The sequence below is a fragment of the Scyliorhinus canicula genome, chromosome 5, assembly GCF_902713615.1.
Source record: "Scyliorhinus canicula chromosome 5, sScyCan1.1, whole genome shotgun sequence".
Classification (NCBI taxonomy): Eukaryota; Metazoa; Chordata; class Chondrichthyes; order Carcharhiniformes; family Scyliorhinidae; genus Scyliorhinus; species Scyliorhinus canicula.
In genome coordinates this window covers 66,870,907-66,895,208 of record NC_052150.1, presented here as the reverse complement: position 1 = coordinate 66,895,208, position 24,302 = coordinate 66,870,907, and positions in this window count along the sequence as shown.

Sequence of the window (24,302 nt, the reverse complement as noted above, 5' to 3'; positions counted from 1 at the left end):
TGGCCTAGTGGTTAGCACAACCGCTTCACGGCACTGAGGTCCCAGGTTCGATCCCGGCTCTGGGTCACTGTCCGTGTGGAGTTTGCACATTCTCCCCATGTCTGCGTGGGTTTCGCCCCCACAACCCAAAAATGTGCAGGGTAGGTGGATTGGCCACGCTAAATTGCCCCTTAATTGGAAAAAATAATTGGGCAATCTAAATTTATTAAAAAAAAAAAATCCGACAGGAGCATTACTAGGGCTGCCAGGGCGGCAGTGCCAAGATAGAAAATAGAAATAGAAAATCGCTTCTTGTCACGAGTAGGCTTCAATGAAGTTACTGTGAAAAGCCCCTAGTCGCCACATTCCGGCGCATGCCCGGGAGGCTGGTATGGGAATCGAACCGTGCTGCTGGCCTGCTTGGTCTGCTTTAAAAGCCAGTGATTTAGCCCAGTGAGCTAAACCAGCCCCTACAGGTGCCATGGTGGCACAGCCAAGGGTCAGGGTCTGAGGGGGCCATGCCATGAAATGAGGATGGAGAGGGGTATGAAGGGTAGGGGGATGCATGATGGATATAAAGGGGCCTCCAGAACTATGGGGGGGGGAGGGTAAAGGGTGGGGGTCCTGGGACGAGGAGGCCTGAAAAAGGGGTGCAACAAGTCCTGAAAAAGGGGAGCCCTCAGCGACCAAATTGCAATGTGTCATCACTTGGGGGGGGGAGGGGTAATGCCCATGTACATGGGGGGGGGGGGGGGTGATATTGCTTGTGGGTGGGGGACGTGGGGGACCCTCAAGCCCACTTTGAGATCAGGGCTACCTTTCAAAATGGTGGCCCAATCTCTAAGGATCCGGTCTGACCAGTAGGTTCAGCTTCCCAGTGATGAACATAATTCTAAGTGTGGGGTAGTCTGGAGGGAAAGTCCTCGGGCGGGATTCTCCGACCCCCACCGGGCCTCGACGGGCTGAGTCCCCGGCGAGTTTTGCAGCGTCCCGCCAGCGTGAGTTACGTCTGGTCACACCCGGTGGGACCTGAGAGTTCTGTCTGCGGGGGCCGTCCTGGCGGGGGGCATGGGGATCCGACCCCGGGGTGGGGGAGTCCTCCACGGTGGCCTGGCCCGCGATCAGGGCCTATCGATCGCCGGGCAGGCTGGTTCCGTGGGGACCTATGTTCCTCCGTGCTGGGCCCCTGTAGGGCTCCGCCATATTTCCCGGGGTCCGGCGCGGATATGGCAACCCACGTGCAAGAGTGAACTCGTGCTGGCCGTGGCGCGCATGCGTGAACTTGCACCGACTGCGGCTTTTGGGCGCTAGAGCTTGGAGACCACTCCGGCGCCATACTAGTTCCCTACCAGGTGAGGCCCGTTGATACTGAAGTGGCTGGCGCCACTTTTCACGTTGGCGTCAGAATTTGGCCACAGGATTGTAGAATCCCGGCCAATCTCTGTAGCACCATGAATTTCATTGACCTTATATAGAATTTACAGTGCAGAAGGAGGCCATGCAGCCCATCGAGTCTGCACCAGCTCCCGGAAAGTGCACCCTACCCAAGTCCACACCTCCACCCAATCCCCATGACCCAGCAACCCCACCCAACACTAAGGGTAATTTTGGACACTAAGGGCAATTTATCATGGCCAATCCACCTAACCTGCACATCTTTGGACTGTGGGAGGCAACTGGAGCACCTGGAGGAAACCCACGCACACACGGGGAGAACGTGCAGACTCCGCACAGACAGTGACCCAAGCTGGGAATCGAACCTGGGACCCTGGAGCTGTGAAGCAATTGTGCTAACCATGATTCTACCGTGCTGCCCAAAATATCCAGGTAATAATAATATAATAATCTTTACTGTCACAAGTGGGCTTATATTAACACTGCATTGAAGTTACTGTGAAAAGCTCCTAATCACCACATTCGGCACCTTCTGGCACACAGAGAGAGAATTTGGAATGTCCAATTCACCTAACAGCATGTCTTTTGGGACTTGTGGGAGGAAATGGAACACCCGGAGGAAACCCACGTAGACACAAGGCGAACGTGCAGTCTCCGCACACAGTGGCCCAATCCGGGATTGAACCGAGGACCCTGACGCTGTGAAGCAATAGTGCTAACCACTGTGCTACCGTGCCGCCCTTAGGTAGAAATGCTAATTCACTATCTTCTAAGCCCCTAACCCCATTCTATTTTAAAATCGAATAGACTCTTTAAATGATAAGTATTTATAAATTCTGCCGTTCCTAAAGCCTCCCTTGAGAGTTGGAGATGAACTGTCCAACCACACCACCATAGGGGTACCTGCCAGTGTCTACAGGAGGGAGCATCTTGCATCTTATCCCAGTTTAACAAACTGCCTCCTCAACAGCCACACCCCGCCTTTAACCTTTAACAACCAAGTTTGTTGTTGGGTTCAGAGCAGGCTACATGACCCCCTCCATTTTACCCTAAATGAAAGAGACAATCCTAAAATGTAACTGTCTTATAATCTTCATATCTGTAATGTGGAGATGCCGGCGTTGGACTGAGGTGAGCACAGTAAGAAGTCTGACAACACCAGGTTAAAGTCCAACATGTTTGTTTCAAACACCAGCTTCCAGAGCACTGCTCCTTCACTGAATCATTCACCTGAGGAAGGAGCAGTGCTCTGAAAACTAGTGTTTGAAACAAACATGTTGGACTTTAACCTGGTGTTGTAAGACTTCTTACTGTGTTCATATCTGTAATACACTATATAAATTTGCTCCTGATTTGTCTTAAACAGGTCAGTTAAAGACATAGAAAAAGAGTTTGACGTTTTTGGAAGAGTTGTAACATTTTCCATGCACAGATCAATTCTCTCATGATTGCTTCATAATTTTAAGCCTAGATTTTTGTATTAAATGCACAATTATTATATCTTTATTATCTTTATTTATCTTTATTATAAAGGCATCGAGTTTAGTCTGCTCTTCAGGATCACACTATCCCATTCCATTACTGCTTTGCATCTTCACACACCTTATCAATTTGACTCACTACTTGCACATTCAGGTTTCAGCTTTAAATTGTGATGATTTAACAATTTCCTAACTTTTTATTGAATCATAGAATTTACAGTGCAGTAGGGGGCCATTCGGCCCATCGAGTCTGCACCGACCCTTGGAAAGAGCACCCTATGCCTCCACCCCATCCCTGTAACCCAGCAACCCCACCTAACCTTTGGACACTAAGGACAATTTATCATGGCCAATCCACCTAATCTGCACATTTTTGGACTGTGGGAGGAAACCAGAGCACCCGGAGGAAACCCACACAGACACGGGGAGAAAGTGCAAACTGCACACAGTCACCCGAGGTCGGAATTGAACCTGAGACCCTGGAGCTACCAGGCAGCAGTGCTAACCACTGTGCCACTGTGCTGTGCCACCGTGCTGTGTTTAATCATCATTTTGAAACGAAAACATGAAAATGTGACTGGATACCACAGAGCTTCTAAAGTTAAAAAAAAAACTCAAATTATCGCTGGTTGTTTGGAGGCAGTTAGTGTGATATTGCTTAAGTCCTTTAAAAATGATTTCTAAGTGTTGCAACAAGCATGAATTGTCACGGCATGACTGTCATCCCCACCCTCCACCAGCGCAGATACACACACCTCGGTGGGAAATGTTAGTGGTCAGGCTTCTGGGGCACAATCTGATGAGCACCACACAGCTGCTGAAGCACATTAGGTGGAAGCAGGAACCTCCAGGCGAGACAGCAGTCGGAAGGCTGCTGGATCCCAGGACCCAGTTGGGTCCCAGACTGATGCTGAGCCTATGGAACAGGGTTACCCAGAGCTGATGGAGACATTAGGGAGCGGTCGGGACATTCAGAGGGAGATGTCAGCTTCACTCCAGCAGATTCATAGCAGCTTGGAAAAGTCCCAGAGGCAACAATATCAGGATATGCCACCGGCAAGGCATGGCACCGACGCCAATACTGCTAGGATGGCAAATGCAGTGGAGAGCATGGTGCATGATGACAGCACCATTAATGAAGGTGTCCAAGGCATTGCGCAGTCAGTATGGCCATGGCTAAGGGTGTAGGCAGACGGTCTGCCTCGCTGGGGGATGTCAACCAGTACCAGGCTGACCTTGATGAGGTTCTGCGGAACATTTGGGCAGCACGGTAGCATGGTGGTTAGCATAAATGCTTCACAGCTCCAGGGTCCCAGGTTCGATTCCCGGCTGGGTCACTGTCTGTGCGGAGTCTGCACGTCCTCCCCGTGTGTGCGTGGGTTTCCTCCGGGTGCTCCGGTTTCCTCCCACAGTCCAAAGATGTGCGGGTTAGGTGGATTGGCCATGCTAAATTGCCCGTAGTGTCCTAAAAAAGTAAGGTTAAGGGGTGGGGGGTTGTTGGGTTACGGGTATAGGGTGGATACGTGGGTTTGAGTAGGGTGATCATGGCTCGGCACAACATCGAGGGCCGAAGGGCCTGTTCTGTGCTGTACTGTTCTATGTTCTATGTTCTATGTCCCGCACTCAGGTGGGAATGGCCAAGTTGTTGCACAGCATGTCCCAGTCACTGAAGATGGTATCAACATTATGGTGCAGACCATGGAGAACCGCTAGGACTGGCAGAGCCAGATGATGCAGGAGCAGCCGGAGCTCGAACCAGCTGCCACTCTGCCCCAAGGTGAACTCCAAGGCCCGATGGGAGGATGGGGCGCTGAGTCCCAACCCAAACACGTCCCATGGAGTGCCGACGGTGGGCACCAGCTCCTCCGAGTCCCACCCCTCTGATGTGGCCATGTCTCACAGCCACCACACGGGACAGGGGAGCACGGCTGTGCCAGTGCCGTTGATAAGTGTGCAGGGGCCCTCCGGCCCCAGAGCCCCCAGTGGACACCTGCCAGGGGCAAGAAAGCCACGGGACGTGGTAAACAGATGGCTGCCTCCACCTCTGATGTGTATCCTGGGAAGACTCCGAGATGTAGTGGTAGGGCCAAGCACATCGAGGATCACTGAGGGCACCGGGGAGGGGGGAATGGGGTTGGGGCTGAACAGGCAGGGGATGGGGGCAGGGGTGGGTGTGGGTCGGGTGGGGGACAGCACCATCGGGAGAATGGGGAATTGTATTAGACATTAAACACCCTAATAATAATAGTCGCTTCTTGTCACAAGTAGGCTTCAATGAAGTTACTGTGAAAAGCCCCTAGTCGCCACATTCCAGCGCCTGTTCGGGGAGGCCGGTACAGGAATTGAACCCGCGCTGCTGCCTTGTTCTGCATTACAAGCCAGCTGTTTAGCCCACTGTGCTAAACCAGCCCCTTGTGCACAACCAGTGTGATAACTCTGTCACTTTCATCCGCAATGCGGGCCGACCTCCGAACCCTTGGCCCATCTCTCCAGGCATCTCCCCCTCCCCACCCGGGTACACCACATGCAGGTGATGGGTGTGAGCAAGCACTCAGCAGACAGGCCGGGGTCAGACTATGGCATAGATTTATGAGCACTGGCATTCAGCTCTCTGGGGTTTATTATCACCCCCCCTGCCCTCGACAGTGGCCCACTGACAGTGCAGACACAGTCCCAGCACCCTGGAGTGATTTTAGACAGAGTCTGGGAGGAGGGGAAATGGGAGTGGGGGGTCACAGACTAGGCCACATCCTAAGTGAATCGGCCAGAATGTGGGCCTCCCTGACTGTCCGGTCTTGTCGGATCCTCGCTGCTGCCCTCTGTCCAGCAGCCTCCAGCTGGTCCTCAGTTTCCTCACCGACCTGATCCTCCAGCACCTGCAGGTCCGGCACTGCCTCATCATCCATGTCTTCCTCCTCCTCCTCAGAGGTGGCACATGCTCCTCACCATCAGTCTCCAGCAAGTCGCCTCGCTGCTGTGCAAGATTGTGGAGGGCACAGCAGACTACCACAAGGCGGGGGACCCTCCGAGTCGTGTACTGGAGTGCACCACCTGAGTGATTGAGGCATCGGAACCACATCTTGAGGAGCCCGATACACCACCCGATGACAGCCTGGGTGGCCACATGGACCTCGTAGTACCGGATCACCCGTTCGGTCACTGGCCTCGGTAATGGCATCATCAGCGAGGTCCTCAGCAGATACCCCTTATCCCCCAAGAGGCAACTGCCCAACCTGAGGTGCTCTTCGAAGAGGCTGGGGAAGATCGACTGCCCCAGGATTTAGCCGCCGTGCACACTCCGCAGGAAGCATGCACATATGTGCATTATCTGTAACTGGTGTTTGCATAAGAGCCATATATTGAGGGGGTTGATCACCTTTATGTTAATGTAGGGCAGTTCCAGGTGGACCAATAAGTGCAGGGAAACATGCGTGGCATCTATGACCCCCTGGACAGGGGCATCCCGGTGATAGTGGAGAATCCTGCTGCCCGGGATTCTTGTTGGCCTTGGTCCATGTCAAAGATGATGTAGTTTTCCACTGGGCATACAGGGCATCCGTGACATGTTGGATGCACCTGTGGGATGTGGCCTGGGAGATGCCACACAGGTCCCCAGGAATGATCCCAAGTCGTAAACGTTCAAGGCTGCAGTGACCTTGACAGTCAGCGGGAGCAGATGTCCTTCTCCTCCATGTGGTGCCAAGTCCGTGAGGACATGGCACAGTTGCCGCACCGTCTCCTTGTTGAGGCAGAGCCTCCCGCGGCATCTGCTTTCCGTCATCTGTTCAAAGGACCAGCGACGCCTGTTCACCCTGGGCCGTTGTGGAACTCCCCCTCTGGGTTGCTCACTGGCTTGATGGGTGGCCGGGTCCTCAGGATGTGGGGTGCGGTCCGGAACAGGGCTACTGCTTTCAGCATCTGCAGACGCTGCTGCTGCCACCGTCTCCAGCGTCTGGCCACCCGACTGAGCAGCAGCACCACTAGGGCAAATTCTGCGTCCAATATCCCTGCCATAGCGTTCAGTATCTATAAGGAATTGGGAGAGGGTATTAGATTGACAAACAGTGGTGGCTCCCACCCCGAGACCCTCCGTATCCCCATTGATCCTCCCCCCCCCAACCCGGATCACCCTGCCCACACACACCCAGCTGCAGCAGGCCCACTTCACTAGACCCCAGACCCTATACCCCGGACACCCACTCATAATGTCACCTGGACCGGGTGATGGTCCCCTCCCTATGGCACTCACCCACCCTCAGGCCATGGGCATGTCACTGGAGCTGCGTCCCATCTCATGGATGTTCTGGTGTTGGCTGCTGCGTGTGTGGTGTTTCCTCCCGCAGTGTTCATGCACAGTGGCCAGGCAATGACTCCCACAAGTTACATGGCTGGTTGCATCGTAAACTCTTTGGCACCTGGTGCAGTTCTCGTTTTCGGCCTCTCACTATTCACCGGCCTCGTTTCGCTTGAGCGAGAGCGTAACGAGGCCGGAGAATTGCGCCCCTAGATACATAAGTAGCTGTAGTCCATCAAGGGCCATTGGCATCTCTCTTCATTACAGAGACACGATTGGTTATCTGTAGATGAGCGGACCACTGTGTAAGCCTGTGGCAATGTGAAGAGGCAGAACTACCACAGCTGTGTGGGGTTCAATTTATGCCATTGGCCTCAATCTATACAATACTCCAGCGAGGTACATACTTAACTAAGAATTCACTTGATTGAAGGTTAAGCACAGACAATCAGACATTCCATGGAATTTTGTGAAAATGTCATTCGTGGATTGAAACTAGAATTGATTACTAAAGACCAATGTGCAAATGGATAGTCTGCAGTTCTGCTTGACTACTTATTCTGGTCACAGAAAAATTTTGCAAAACTTTGCCTCAGGAAATTATGTTGATGAAATTAGTTCAATGACAGATACAATATACGTGGTCTTTGGAAGCTGCAAATGTGTTGGGCTGGAGTTCCTTCCTTATCCTATTCTTTCTAATGTATTATCAGAAGTTCTGATATATTTGAGTGTCTTGCAGTGAGGGGTGAGCATATTTGCTCGCTCTGCACATTGAGGGAAGTGCCATTTAAGCGGTATTTATTTGTGTTTATTCAGCCAAGAATTCTAATGCTGACCACCTTTCATTGACAAGCTGACTTCAGAACGCATCACATGGTCAGCTAATTTTCATTTAGTTAATTTATAAAGGCAAGATCCAAATCCATAATGGATCCAGTACTGGCAGCTCACCGAGAAGCAAGGACAGAAAAACGCCTGTCAATAGCCCTGAAAAAGTAACGTATTATGAGAAATTTAAAACTTGGCTCTACTGAGATAGAGCAGGCCAAGTTCTCATGAGATTCCACACTGTTAAGTTTTTGAAACTTGTCTATTTTTCCTGAGTGCTGCTAGAAAGCAAATTTAGGAGCAGGAGCTTCAAACAGAATTAAGTAATTACTTACTTGCAAGCAAATGGCCTAATGCCTGTTTCTGGCATGGGTGCAACACACCAATTTATTGGCCTTTTTTTTGACTACTGGTGCACCGCCGGCTAGTAACGGCAATGCACCTTCTGCCAGGATGAGGGTAAGGAACAGCTGAATTACGAGACGCATGTATTAAAATATGCTCTCTTGTGTTGGGGTGAATAGTTCACAACTCTTCTGGAAAGAGTTTGAGTAACTGAGTATTTTGTTTCATTTTGTCGATGGGTCACTAGCTCGTCAACGTGCATTTTAAAAGCAATAAAATGCTTTTCCTTTTGGGAAGTGGAATTAGCTGAACAGTATTGGGTCGACTTCAGTGCAGCTACATGTCTGATTTGGTCACAATTCTTTCAGTTGCAAGTATTAGCTGCCTTAGCACTCTCATCCCTGGCTGTGCTCAAATCTACTTTCTCAGAACATACCTATCTGCAATTTGGAACATTATTTTATTATGATGTATCCAATATGTCCTCTGAGATGTTGCAGTAATTTACTTTTTTGGTGGGGTAATAGTATATCAATGATGCTTTCTGTTTACACTGCAGCATTGAGACTTTAATCAGATGTGGTTAACTGTGCTTGACCATTTATGCATTATGTTCTTTTTGCATCTTACAGTGCACAATCATTTTGCTAATTGTGGGCATTCAGAGAAATGCTCTTGTTTATTTATTTTTTTAAAAGGGTTACCTTTGCTCTGTGGTCCATTCAGTCTCATAGACGCTTAGAAACCAAACTCTGTTGATGTGTAGCAAGCAGGTTAACGTGGATTTCTAGAAGTCAGAGTTAAATAAATTTGTGGTGAATTTATTTTTTGTTCAGATTCCAGAGTGGCTCAGCGTTTCCTCACCTTGTGAACCTTAAAGGTATTATGGGTTAATGGTTTAGATATCTGGCTTAATCCTCCCCTGAATGCATAATGCCAACCTCTTTGCATAAATAATAGCAAATAACGATGTGCAATAAATAATTGATTGCATATTAATGCGAGTGAAATGGATTTCATAGCCACTATATTTATCAGCACGTATTGGGAGAGACAGTCAGGAATTGAACAACTTTGGAGGTGGTGCAAGAATCTACATCCAGCGAACTGCAGAGAAAATTGAGAGCAAAAGTCGTACTCCTGGCTCATTGTGAATTAAATAGGACTTGCGTCTGCAATGTTTTTTCAGCCATCATCACTCTCAATGTACAATGGGGTCATAGATCCCCTCTCACTGATGCTTGTAAAGGTCAAACCAGGGCAAAAGAAAGGCTCAATCGAGATCTCGGTGAACAACTTGTGAGGGACTGATTGTCCTTGCCAAGACGCAAAGCAAAATGTGAAGCGAGAAGGGAGGAGCAAGCATATGCTCATAAAAGTAAAAGTAATCATTTATTTATCAAGGTTTATGGTAATTACTACCAAAATGGAATATTTAAATACCAGCTTCTTGATCAACATAGTCCACCAGTGGATCTACATTTGAGAACTTTGGGGCAGAAACTCATGTCTTCTCTAATGTTCGCAAAACATTAGTAAGCATGTCAACTGTGTCGTTTCCACCATATTTTTTATTGGGATGGGAAGACATTTGCCTGCAGAGTTCTCACTCAGAACACACCTCATTGGCTGTGAAGTATTAAGGTTAAGAAAGGCACAATATCAACATAAGTTATTTTTTGTTACTTTTCTTCATATAGCTATGGAACAATAAGGTCAAGATAACCCATGACAGAAAACGTGTAATATACAGGGGTATAATTTGGACTTTGTATCACTGTGGAAAATGAGAGATATCTGTTCAACCATTTTACATCTTCGTAGATTTTCACTTCCTTTGATATCATGAAAAGTGGGAGAGATGTGTAACCAACAGGTAGATCAATATTGCCTGTTCGACAAGATCACATAAAGCCAAATTATCCAAAGGTAATTCAATGGAGATAATGTGACATTATTATGAGATCGGGAGCCTATTGAAGGAAATATATACGTTTTTATATTCGGAAAATGCCCAGCTGAATTTCTAAGGATAGACACCAGATATAACTAAATTACAAGCACGGTGGGACTATGGTTAGCACTGCTGTCTCACAACGCTCGGGACCCGGGTTCAATTCCGAGCTTGGGTGACTGTGTGGAATTTGCACTTTCTCCCCGTGTTTGCATGGGTTTCCTCTGGGTGCTTTGGTTTCCTCCCACAGTCCAAAGAATGCAGGTTAGGTGGATTGGCCATGCTAAATTGCCCCTTTGTGTCACAGAGATGTGCAGGTTAGGTGGGATTACGGGGATAGGGTGGGGGGAGTGGGCCTGACTAGGGTGCTCTTTCAGAGGTTCGGTACAGACTCGATGGGCCGAATGGCCTCCTTCTGACCTGTAGGAATTCCAGGGTTCTAAATGTCATAGTGATTGCAGAGTAGATCAAGAAATAAGGAAACCTGAGAAAACACAGTAACTGATAAAAACCAACCCGCCTAATTGGGTAACCAGTGGGTAATTTACTGCCAATAATCTGATAGACACAAGTATCAGTTCTTACACAATGTGCTGTGGCTGCAGGAAAGCCCAGAGGTGATGTATAGCTAAGTCAATGTTGAAACATAGCAAAACGTCCAAAAACCATAAGTCATCACAATCCCTGTAATTTAGTTAAATCTAAATGGCCTATTCAACTTCTCTCTTCTGATGTTGCATTCCTTTCCCATTGTCGAAGAAAGGCTGTTTGAAATTGGGTGGGTAAAATTTCATTGACAATGATCCAACCAAGCAGAGCATTGCATTTTAGAGAACCCATCCAATTTTTAAATCTATTGTCGATGAAAATTTACCCCATGGAATCAGGAAGATTCAATATGCTTTGTAGAAATGTTGTTCTCATTTCCCAAGTATTCTTCACTCAAAATTTTGTTAAAGCAACCCAATCGAATGGACAACTAAATTAGAGAAACTTAAATTCAATTAAAATGAAGGGTTATGGCAAGACTTAAAAAGTGAAGTCTGGTTTAAAAAATGAAAACCTTTGGTTATAGTAACATACAAAAAGGATTAGACTGCTTGGTGCTTTGAATTTCTGTTGCATTCTGTTAATTATGGCAACTCTATCTTTTTAAGATAGAGTTTTCAACTTTTTCAGTTGAAGTTCCTCTGATAAGGTATGACCGAGGAATGAGACAATGGGCGCAATTCTCCGCACTCATGCCGGTGCGGAGAATAGCGGGGGTCGTAAAATTTTACGGCCACGCTAGTCTGACGCCCTCTCGCTATTCTCCCCCCCCCCCCCCACGCCTGACTCCCGATACGAATCGCTGCCGCCGTTTTTTTACGGCCAGCAGCTATTCTCAGCTGGCCGATGGGCCGAGTTCCAAGCCCTTTACGGCTGTTTTTACGAACGGCAAACACACCTGGTCTGGCCGTTCGTAAAAACGGCCATAAAGTGCCGATTTTTAAAACCATGGCACCGATTGGCACGGCAGTACCACGGCCGTGCCAAGAGTGCCATGGGCCCGTGATCGGTGGGCACCGATCGCGGGCAGCAGGTCCGATACCCGTGCACTCTTTGTCCTTGCGCCGCCCCGCTGTATCACTTCGCGGGGCGGCTGAGGGGCATCCCGGCCCGCACATGCGCGGGTTTCGCGCAAATGCGCGATGACGTCATCCGCGCATGCGCGGGTTGGAGTCTTCCAATCCGCGCATGCGCGGCTGACGTCATGTGACGCGTCAGCCGGCGCAAACTCTGGCAAGCGGGCTTAACGAAATTCGTTGAATTTACGGAGTTTACGGCGGCGGCATGCTAGCCCCAACCGGGGACCAGAATCGGTTCCCGGTCGGGGAGGGGGAGGCTGGCGTCAAACCCGCCCGGATTTGACGCCAGCCTTACGATTTCTCCCTCTCTGGGAGAATCGCGCCCAATGACTTTGGTCTATTTCCAGGTGGAAGTTATACATCCCCAAATGCTGCTTCCCTTCATCCAAATGTATTTTCAGAGTTCAGATTATTCAAGAAGCACTTAGCAGTGCCACCACCATTCCTATTATCAGCAGACTAGCTGGCACTCTAAATCTTGTGAAGTTGAAGTCTGAGATCAACTGAGGTGTAGGGGGAATGACACCTTTTCTGTGGCCTACAGGTTTGCTTAAGTCAATGACTTCAAAGTATTAGCCTTAACTTACTTCATTCTTAATCCAAAAATCCAATGTATGGGGAGGAAAAATGAAACTCCTACTTTAGTTTAGATCCGACTGCCATTTTAAGAAATGTGTGCATCCAAAAACTAATCTCAGACAGGAGAATATTTTGTGTTGTGACTATGCATTTACTGGGAAATATATCTTCAGTCATTAACACCAGCAACGTAAAGAGCTGTACTAAAAGCAATTCCTCAAGGACAACTTTATTTTGAAGCACTTGCAACGTACACTGGGAGAAAGAAAATTAAATTAAAAGATTTGGGGTAAATCAGGACAAGCTAGATGTGTTAAGCAAGAACTGAACCCTCTAAAAATGTGACCGTCCTCCAGTAGATCAGCAACATGCTCACAGTTTACAGGATGGGTGAAAGTGCACCAAGTTCAACTGATCATCTGCACATATTGTAACACCAAATACCTTTCTTTTTACTGCTACATCATGCAAAATAAGGGAGAGTTAGAATTTTTCACATTCCAGTGCCCAAAATAGGATTGAATACATTGTGATGGATTTGAGATTCAAACAAATAATGCTTGGGACAGAAGATAGGTGTGTGATTCAGCTACCATGTTGTGCCAGTGGTGAAGAGTGGGAGAAGGAATAAGTGGGGGCACGATTCAACTAAATGGGAACAAAGTCCCATAGCGAATACGTTTAGCCATATGTTTCCCATCGCTCGCAAAGCGGTGAAACACGTCTATAAAACGCCACTCATGTTAAATAAGGGGCCTCAGCGGGGAACGTGCAGCCGTAATGACACAGAGCCCCATTTTCTACACCGAGTAGCTCTGTTCGCTAGATCCCTTCAGCGTAGTGAGAGATTGGGAGGTCATTTTAAAATATGGTCCTGATTTCCGAGGCCTGATGAGACCCCCAACTCGCCCAAACCCCAACGCACTATGAGAGAGTCCCCACCCTGAGAGGGTCTCAACCCACCCCCTGGACCCCTCCAACACCTGCACAGGACACCCCAGGCCAATCGCTCGCACACACAAAAATGCCAGCTGGCAGTGCCACATGGGCTTCTTGGCAGTGCCAGGCTGGCACCCAAGCAGCACTGCCAGGTGCCAGGCTGGCAATGCCATGGTCCCTGGGTGGCACCAACAGTGCCAGGGTACCACACTGCCCAAAGAACATGCAAATGGGGCCTCCGATCCCCTGGAAGACCCTCATGAATGCTGTTCCATCTGGTCCCCATTTATGGAGGCCAGTACTGAATGGTGCTCACCTTAGGTCTCTGAGGAGGAGGAAATCCCAAGAGGGCGTACCTCGAGAAACTGCATATTAGAGTGAGACTAGCTGTCTTGCTCTAATATGCAGATTTGTTAAAAAGTGATCCAGTCCACAAAGGAACAAATGCCTCATGAGATCACGATAGATCTCATATTGCATTGCGAGCAGGGTAGATCCCAGGAGCGGGATCTCCCGGCTTTTATCGGCCATGCTGTGCTGCAGCGAGCTGCTTTTCAGGCGCAGTGTGGCTGTTGGATTGCATCCTGAACTTGAACGTGAACTATTTTATGATTCACCCACTCCACTCTCGATGGCAAATTCCGGATCTCGCCCATAAAGCGCAAGAATGTCATTAACCCTGATCTGCATTTATTTCAATCTCATTATCGAGATTGAAGACAAATGCAATGGCCTCCCGGGGCCTACTCGACTCCCCAGTGGGAAGTCACGTGAGCGTTGTTTAGCACTCCTTTTAAAAAACTTGAAGCTGCCGCAATGACTTTTGAGGGGAAGCCGTTTCCATTTGGGGATCTTCAGGGGGCTGGAGCATTCCAGGTTGGGGGTCACCCCAGGGCGGGAGAGGGGGTGAGGGGCTTTGCTTCTGTGAACCTTCAGGCCATCTTTAAATATTGTGGAGACCTATACAGGGGCAACCACAGCTGATAAAGCAGTAGTCAGATAATGGTGTCGTTGGCTACACCGTAATTTGGATTCACTGAACCTAGTTCCTGACATTCTGTTCTGTGAGAATCTGGCAATTCAAACTTTTAATTGTTTCAGTCATTAAAATAAAGTCTCCTTAAATAATTAGATTTTTTTCAAATTGCCCATTTTGCAATGCCGACATGTCAAGTCCAACAATCCTTGATAAGATGATCTACCGTGTTGCTGTAATATAGTATTTTTTCATCATCCATGAAAGTGTATTGAGTGAAAAGTATGAAGATAATGGTAGAACAAGCTGGACTGCCTCCAGTCCACAGTGTGGGCCAACTGTTACTCCGCTGTGACAGCTTGTACTGTTTAAATATCTTAAGCTTGGAAACTGTTTTCTCATTGCCTGTTACCGCATCAGCAACAAATATGTTTTTCAATGGCAGTTTGTTTTCATTCATTGCGATTATTTTCGAGCAACTGTGACTTTTAACAGGTTTAAATATGATACCAACTGACTTTTTCCAATGGTCTGTCACTGCCACATTTCATTCATGTAGGTCAGGGGTTATGATTTGTCTGAATTATTGCCAAAAAGGCACCCAGACAGAGGGGTATTTTAATAGTGACATTTGAAATAATTGTTGTTGGAGTTGAAAGTATAACAGGTATGCTCCTTTAGAATAAACACAACAATATTTATGTGCCCTCCTAGAGCATATTCTTAAACATATCATTTTGCAGCGAGCATTATTGGGGCTGGTTTAGCACAGGGCTAAAGAGATGGCTTTTAAAGCAGATCAAGGCAGGCCAGCAGCATGGTTCAATTCCCGTACCAGCCTCCCTGAACAGGTGCCAGAATGGGGCGACTGGGAGCTTTTCACTGTAACTTCGTTTGAAGCCTACTTGTGACAATAAGCAATTTTCATTTCATTTTTTAAATTCAGTTAACTCTTCCAGTGCCAACATACAAAAGTAGTTTAGGGCAGCGCAGTAGCACAGTGGCTAGCACTGTGGCTTCACAGCACCAGGATCCCAGGTTCGATTCCCTGCTGGTTCACTGTCTGTGCAGAGTCTGCACGTTCTCCCCATGTTTACATGGGTTTCCTCTGGGTGCTCCAGTTTCCTCCCACAGTCCAAAGACGTGCAGGTTAGGTGGATTGGCCATGCTAAATTGTCCTAAGTGTCCAAAAAGGTTAGGATGACTTATTGGGTTACGGGACTTGGGTGGATGTCAGGGTTTAAGTGTGTCAGTGCAGACTCGATGGACGAATTACCTCTTTCTGCACTGTATATTTTATGTGGTTCAGTTATCTTTCAGTACCGGGTGTCCTTTCAGACATGCAGACATTTCACATTTTAAAATTTATCTTTAAAAACTGAATTCTCTGCACACCTCTAATGTCGATTGAATCAAAATATGAAAAATAGGCTTTGGCTATTCACCCTACATTTTGCAGTAAAATTAAAACAGAAATGTTCCTGTAGAAGATTACAAAGCTGGAGACTGTCGCAGTTCAAACAAATGCTGAACTCACATATAGATGAATCAATCATTTTGAACTGCTAATTTCATATATTAATTGTCCAGAATTTAAAACAATTAGCTGTCCACATGCAATGATATCTGAAACCAATTCTGAATTCAAAATGTGCTACATTATGTTTTCTCTTCATTCTGGTACATTATCAGACCTTCCAACAAGAATAAAAACAGAAAATACTGGACAATCTCAGTATCTGTGGAGAGAAAAGGGAGCTAACATTTCGGGTCTGGATGACTCTTTGTCAAACAAGAAAGTGGGTTTGAAAATAGCACAGAGCTAAATCGCTGGCTTTGAAAGCAGACCAAGGCAGGCCAGCAGCACAGTCCAATTCCTGTACCAGCCTCCCCGAACAGGCGCCGGAATGTGGCGACTAGGGGCTTTTCACAGTAACTTCATTTGAAGCCAACTTGTGACAATAAGCGATTTTCATTTCATTTCATTTTCAAAATAAACCATGGGTGGGATTCTGTTCACCGCAGTGGGATTCTCTGATCCCGCTGCAGTGAATGGGAGATTTAGCTGAGCGCTGAATTCTCCATCCTTGCGAGCAGCAGTAGTGGACGGACTTGCAATGAAGAATCCCGGCTCATGTAAAATAATGACTGTTCAGTGTGAACTCTCAACATTTATATATTTTGTCATCGGCTATTTTTTCTCATATTTGCATGAGTAAACTCAGGAGGTATTTGCAACACATCAGTGACTATCCAGGATGTTCTTTTTTTCTGTGTGATGGTGTGTACAGATGACTCAAGGAGCCATATTGCTATGGCAACATACACTTTTACACAAAATTGTGTTCAGGAGCTATGGGAGTGATGGTAGAAGCTCCAAACCTCTTCCCATCACATGACTAACCAAAGATGTGCAGGTTAGATGGACTGACCATGCCATAATTGCCCCTTAGTGTCCAAAGATGTGCAGTTTACGTGGGGTTATGGGGATAAGGCGGGAGAGTGGGCCTAGGTGGGATGCTCTTTCAGAGGGTCAGTGCAGACTTTTAAGGCCAAATGCCCTCTTTCTCCACTACAAGGACTCCATGAAACAAAGTTTAGAGGAGATGTGTGAGGGAAGCTTTTTACACAAGTGGGTAGTGGTTTCCTGGAAGCCGCTGCGAGGGGAGGTGGTGGAAGCACATACGATAGTGAAGTTTAAGGGGTGCCTTGACAAATACATTAATTGGATGGAATAGAGGGATGCGAACCCCAGAAGTGCAGGAGGTTTTAGGTTAGATGGGCAGCATGGTCGGCGCAGGCTTGGAGGGCTGACTTGCCTGTTTCTGTGTTGCACTTTTCTTTGTTCTTTTCTTTCCTTGTTCTTTTCTTACTATCTGCCATTGGTGTGTTGGAAGAATTTTCAGGCTGATCAGCAACCTGTTTGACCACATTATGAACACACCTTCCTTGGCCATCAAGCCCTGGGATGCGTTTTAAACCCAGAACTTATGGATCAGAGGCAGGGAGGCTACTCATTACGTCACAAGATCTCCATTCATATTTGCGTAGAGATTTTGAAATTACGTGACTCTCTTCAACATCAAGCTCTGGAAATGAATAAGGTTTCTCCCATGATATCAAACAAAACCTTTCAAACTGCTACAAATATCACCTCAATGTAAGAAATTTTTACAACCGCTTCGTTCAAGACAAAAGATATTGCTTATTCATAATATTGATTTCCAATTCCAAATCCCACTTACTACACATCAAAAAATTTGAGGCAGATGTTTTCACTGTAGGGTTTGCCCTTTTAAACTTTAGAGCAACGTAATATTCTGTTGGCAAGGGTCAACAGTGCTCAGTGTACATCATCACTAACTTATTAGATCTTGGGGCAATTAGCTTAACACAAACAGAACAGACAAGACTAGCATTGAGCTACAGAAATCAGAAGAAAATAGCCTGTGGCACTTTGTTATTTTAGACTAGCATCAAAGCTAACCCATTCGCAATGGCAGAAAAAAGACATGCATTGTTTTGGTGTAATATGTAATACAGTAGGAGGTTATACTGCATTATTTTTTCCACTGATTCAGATTACTTTCATGCTTGTACTGTTATAATAGCACAGTGGAAAGAACTTTTCACCTGGCCACTATTTGCAATATGCTGCATGGCTAGCTAAGGATTAAAATCCATTCAGATCCATCCCAGACATGGAAATTGAGCTAGTGCATGTGACGGAAAGGTAGATCCCTGTCATTAACATTAAAATGCACTTCATAGTATGACTTAAAGAGGGGAAACAAGAAGATGAGAGAAAGAAATCTTATCCTGGAAATGTTATGTAGTGTTGAATAAAATGGAGATAGTGTGTGACTGATTAATTAGGGTTTTTTTTGTATATTATATTGTACTAGGCCATTAATGTACTATTTCATAACACAATTAATCAGCCTATGGATAATGAGATCAAATAAACACGTTCAATTTCTGTGCCCTATTTGGTTATTTTTGCATAGCTTTGCAGCTTTCTGGTAAGTAAAGAGAAAAAGATTGACATAAAGGAATGCAGACCTCTTACAGTCATAAACAGGGGAATTCGTAATGGGAAAAAAGAAATGGCTGAGGAACAAAACTTTACTTTGTTTCTGTCTTCACAAAAGAAGACATGAATAATGTACCAGAATGTTCTGAGAAACACAAATTTTAGTGAGGAGCTGAAGGAAATCAGTATTAGTAAAGAAATGGTTTTGGGGAAATTAATGGTGTTGAAGGTGGACAAATCTCCAGGGCCTGATAATCTTCATCCTACAGTACTTAAGGAAGTGGCCTTGGAAATAGTAGATCCATTGGTTGTCATTTTCCAAATTCCTTGGACTCTGGAATGATTCCCACAGATTGGAGGGTAGCGAATGTAACCCCGCTATTCAAAAAGGCGGGGAGGGAGAAAACAGGAACTATAAACTAACAGCGATAGCAGGGAAGTTGCTTGAGTCTATTATCAAGGATTTCAGAGCACATGATTTGGAAAGCAGTGGTTCAATCAGACAAAGTCAGCATAGATTTACGAAAGGGAAATCATGCCAGTCAAATCGACTAGAATTCTTTGAAGATGTAACTAGTAGAGTTGACCAAGGAAAAAAATGAAAAAATGAAAATCGCTTATTGTCACGAGCAGGCTTCAATTAAGTTACTGTGAAAAGCCCCTAGTCGCCACATTCCGGCGCCTGTTCGGGGAGGCTGTTACGGGAATCGAACCGTACTGCTGGCCTGCCTCGGTCTGCTTTCAAAGCCAGCGATTTAGCCCAGTGTGCTAAACAGAACCGGGATGTGGTTTATTTAGACTTTCAGAAGACTTTCAAGAAAGTCCCACATAGTTGATTACCATGTCAAGTTAAAGTGCATGGGATTGTGGGTAGTGTCTTGAGACAGATAGAAAGCTGGTTGGCAGACAGGAAGCAAAGAGTTGGAATAAATTGGTCCTTTTCCGATTGGCAAGCAGTGACTAGTGGGATACTGCAGGGATCTGTGCTCGGACCCCAACTGTCCACATTATACATTTATGATTTGGACAAGGGAACTAAATGTATTATCTGCAAATCTGCAGATGATACAAAGTTAAATGGGAGGGTGAGCTGTGAGGAGGATGCAGAGATGGTTCAGTGTGATTTGGACAGGCTGAGTGAGTGGGCATATGCATGGCAGATGCAGTATAATGTGAATAAAAATATAAGGTTATCCACTTTGGTCGCAAAAATGGGAAGGCAGATTATTATTTGAATGGGTGTAAATCGAGAGAGTTGGATAGTCAGCTAGACCTTAGTATCCTTGTGCATTAGTCGCTGAAAGTAAGCACAAAGGTATAGCAGGCAGTAAAGAAGGCAAATGGTATAACAAAGAATAGTACAGCACAGGAACAGTCCCGTTGCCCCTCCAAGGCTGCGCTGATCATGCTGCTTGTGTAACCTAAAACCTCCTGCACTTTCAGAGTCCTTCTATTCCCATCCTATTCATGTACTCATCAAGATGCATCTTAAACGTCACAATCATATCTGTTTCCACCACCATCCGACAGCGCGTTCCAGGCACTCACTGCCACCTGTGTAAAAGATTTGCCTCGCACCTCTCCTCTAAACGTTCCCCCTCACACCTTAAACCTATGTCCCCTAGTAATTGACTTTTCCACCCTGGGAAAAAGCATCTGACTATCCACTCTGTTCATGCCACTCAGAATGTTGTAAACCTATATCAGGTCGCTCCTCAACCTCCATTCTTCCAGTGAAAATAATCTGTGTTTATCCAACTTTTCCTCATAGCTAATACCCTCCAGATCAGGCAACGTCCTGATAAACCTCTTCTGCACCCTCTCCAAAGCCTCCACATCCTTCCGGTGGTGCGGCGGTAGAACTGCATGCAGTATGTGGCCTACCTAAGGTTCTGTGCAGTTACAGCATTCCTTGGCAAACTTTATATTCAGTGCCCTGACCGATGAAGGCAAGCATGCCATATGCCCTTTTGACTATCTTATCAACCTGTATTGCCAATTTCAGTGATCTGGGATGTTGGCCTTCATAGCAAAAGGATTTGAGTATAGGAATAGGGGTGTTTACATGAATACACCTGGAGTATTGTGTTCAGTTTTGGTCTCCTTACCTGAGAAAGGACGTACTGGCGCTGGCGGGTGTGCAGAGGAGATTCACTAGGTTAATCCCAGATCTGAAGGGGTTGGATTACGAGGAGAGGTTGAGTCGACTGGGACTGTACTTGTTGGAATTTAGAAGGATGAGGGGGGATCTTATGGAAACATATAAAATTATGAAGGGTATAGATAGGATAGATGTGGGCAGGCCGTTTCCACTGGCGGGTGAAAGCAGAACTAGGGGACATAGCCTCAAAATAAGGGGAAGTAGATTTAGGACTGAGTTTAGGAGGAACTTCTTCACCCAAAGGGTTGTGAATCTATGGAATTCCTTGCCCAGTAAAGCAGTTGAGGCTCCTTCATTAAATGTTTTCAAGATAAACATAGATCGTTTTTTGAAGAATAATGGGATTAAAGGTTATGGTGTTCGGGCAGAGAAAAGTGGAGCTGAGTCCACAAAAGATCAGCCATGATCTCATTGAATGGCGGAGCAGGCTCGAGGGGCCATATGGCCTACTCCTGCTCCTAGTTCTTATGTTCTTATGTTTTACTGCAATTGTTTAGCGCATTTGTGCAGCAACACCTGGCGTATTGGGTGCAGTTGAGTGCAGTTTTTGTGTCCTTATCTGAGGAAGGATGTTCTTGCTATGGAGGGAGTTCAGTAAATTTTTACAAGGCTAATTCCTGGGATGGCAGGGCTGTCATATGAGGAGAGACTAAGTCGGTTAGGATTATATTTATTGCAGTTTAGAAGAGTGAGAGGAGCTCTCATAGAAACATATAAAATTCTAACAGGATTAGACAGGGGAGATTCAGAAAGCATGTTTCTGATGGTGGGAGAGTCCAGAACGAGGGGTCATAGTTTGAAGATAAGCGGTGAACCTTTTAGGACTGAGGTGAGGAGAAATTTCTTCACCCAGAGAGTGGTGAATCTGTGGAATTCGCTACCACAGAAAGTAGTTGATGCCAAAACGTTGTGTGATTTCAAGAAGGAATTAGGTATAGCTAATGTGATCAAAAGATATGGGGGGAAGGCAGGACCAGAGTATTGACCTTGATGACCAGCCATGATCATAAAGAACGGCGGAGCAGGCTGAAAGGGCTGAATAGTCTCATCCTGCTTCTATTTTCTATGTATGTTTCTATGTATGGTTACTTTCCTTATTAATCAAACAGTTGCTGCCTTTACCTGAAGCATAACATTTACAAGCATTTACAAACATTACAGTATGGTAGCATAGTGGTTAGCACAAATGTTTCACAGCTCCAGGGTCCCAGGTTCGATTCCCGGCTTGGGTCACTGTCTGTGTGGAGTCTGCACATCCTCCCCTTGTGTGCGTGGGTTTCCTCCGGGTGCTCCGGTTTCCTCCCACAGTCCAAAGATGTGCAGGTTAGGTGGATTGGCCATGCTAAATTGCCCTTAGGGTCCAAATTTCCCTTAGTGTTGGGTGGGGTTACTGGGTTATGGGGATAGGGTGGAGGTATGGGCTTGGGTAGGGTGCTCTTTCCAAGAGCCGGTGCAGACTCGATGGGCTGAATGGCCTCCTTCTGCACTGTAAATTCTATGAAATTCTATGATCTAAGTACTCAATCTGAATGAGGTTGCTTTATGCATATATAGTCCAATTTTCTTGTAAGTTTCAGGAATTTTTGAAAGTCAGTATTTAAAGAATGTAAGTATTACCTGTGACTTGATATTACAACTACAGATTGTGGCAATCTTCTCCTTTGTGCTTATTTAAAAAAAAAACTCAGGGCACAATTCAGCGACCACCTTGCACCCGTCGTGGAACCAGGCACGCCGGGTGAATAATGGGAGAGGGCAAAATCGAAATTTGTGCCGGGAGCAAATCATTTTGCGATTCACCTGACACGCTCCAGATGGCGAATCTGGATCTCACAGAAAAAGGACGAGAATATCATTAACCCTCATTTGCATTCATTCCAATCTCTTCAGCACCCTCCCAGGAATTACCCGACTCACCAGCGGGAAGTCATGCGGGCATCGTTTGGTACTCCTTTTCAAAAAGCGGGAAGCTGGTGCAATGGCTACTGAGGGGAAGTGAGGAGATGCGTAACCATTTCCATTGTTTGGCATGCAGCTTAAGGGCACCAAAGCTCGTAGGGGCGGGGTGGTGGTCCTGGGCTGGGCTCGGTTGGGGGGCTGAAGAGTTCAGGTCAGGGGTCACCCCGGGCCTGTGGGGCTGAGGGGATTTTCGCTCATGGGACGTGGGCATCGCTGGCTGGGCCAGCATTTATTGCCCATACTTAATTTCCCTTGAGGGGGCAGTTAAGAGTCAACCACATTGCTGTGGGTAAGGATGGTAGATTCCCTTCCCTAAAGGACATTAGTGAACCAGATGGGTTTTTACGACAATCGACAATGGTTTCATGGTCATCCTTAGACTTTTAATTCCAAGTGCAGCACGGTGCGGCAGTGATTAGCACTGCTGCCTCACGGCGCCAAGATCCCAGGCTCGATCATGACTCTGGGTCATTGTCCGTGTGGAGTTTGCGCATTCTCTCCCACAACCCAAAGATGTGCAGGGTAGGTGGATTGGCAACACTAAATTGTCCCTTAATTGGAAAAAATATATATATTTTTTTTAAAAATTTAATTCCAGAGTTGTATTGAATTCAAATTTCACAATCTGCAGTGATGGGATTTGAACCCTGGTCCCCAGATCATTATTCTGGATTTCTGGTTTACTAATCCAGTGACAATACCACTATGCCACCACCTCTCCCATGTGGTCTTCAAGCCACTTTTATATATTGTGGGGTCTCATAACAGGGGCAACCACAGCTTTGGCCTGTCCGTCCGCTCAAACACTTTCAGAACATAGCCTGTTGCAGCTTCTATCTTGAAATTGAATTTCACTCCCTTTGACTTCACAGTTGAAATCTATTTGAAACAAGGAATTAGCCTTGCTAGTCGTGATGGCACTTCACACTCCTCAAATCTCAAGTGCCTCCTCGAGGGCACACATGCCACATCTCAGAGGATGAACAGTGCATGTTCAGCAAACGTTGATGCCTGAACAGTCTGCCTGTACTCTAGGGGCAGCAGCAGTACCACAGAGGAAGCAAACACTAAAGAGCAAGGCTTCACCACTGAGGATCCTCTCACGACCAAAGGGTAAGCATGTGGATGAGCGTAGGGCAGCTAAGCACAATCTCCCCAATGTTCCCAGCGGAGGTCTGGAGTCTTAGGTCTAGGGGTGCTCCTGATGTGGCTGGGGTGAGTGTGCAGAGCAAGGTTTGCCAGCACAACTGGCTCGCTGGATGGTACTATTAGAGAAGGCAGGACACATCAGTGTGGAGGCTGACTTTGGGGATTTCAGAGTCCGGTGTGGTAGCCCAAACCAATTGTCAGTCTTTGTCCTTCTCCAATTCGTTCCAGATAAAATGATAATTGCTGCCATGGATCCTGCGGAGATAGCCCCCACGCTGCTTGTGTCAGACAAGGTGGGCAGACACCGGAGATGGTGGCAATACCAACACAGGCTGGAACACATGTGCAGGGGACTACCACACACCCTGAAGATCCGGCCACCTATCAGGCTGAGGAGGGACCCAGAAGGGGAGGCCAGCGATGGCCCAAGGTGTACAGGAATCATTGGTCATTCAATGAGCTGACGGACATAGTGTGCCACAGAAGACGGCATCTCAGCAGAGAGAGAGCCCTACCTGTGCCACATCCTCACAGATTTGGCACCCCATGGAGGAGAAGGACACCCGCCTCTGGTGGATGTGAAGCTCACTGTAACCCTG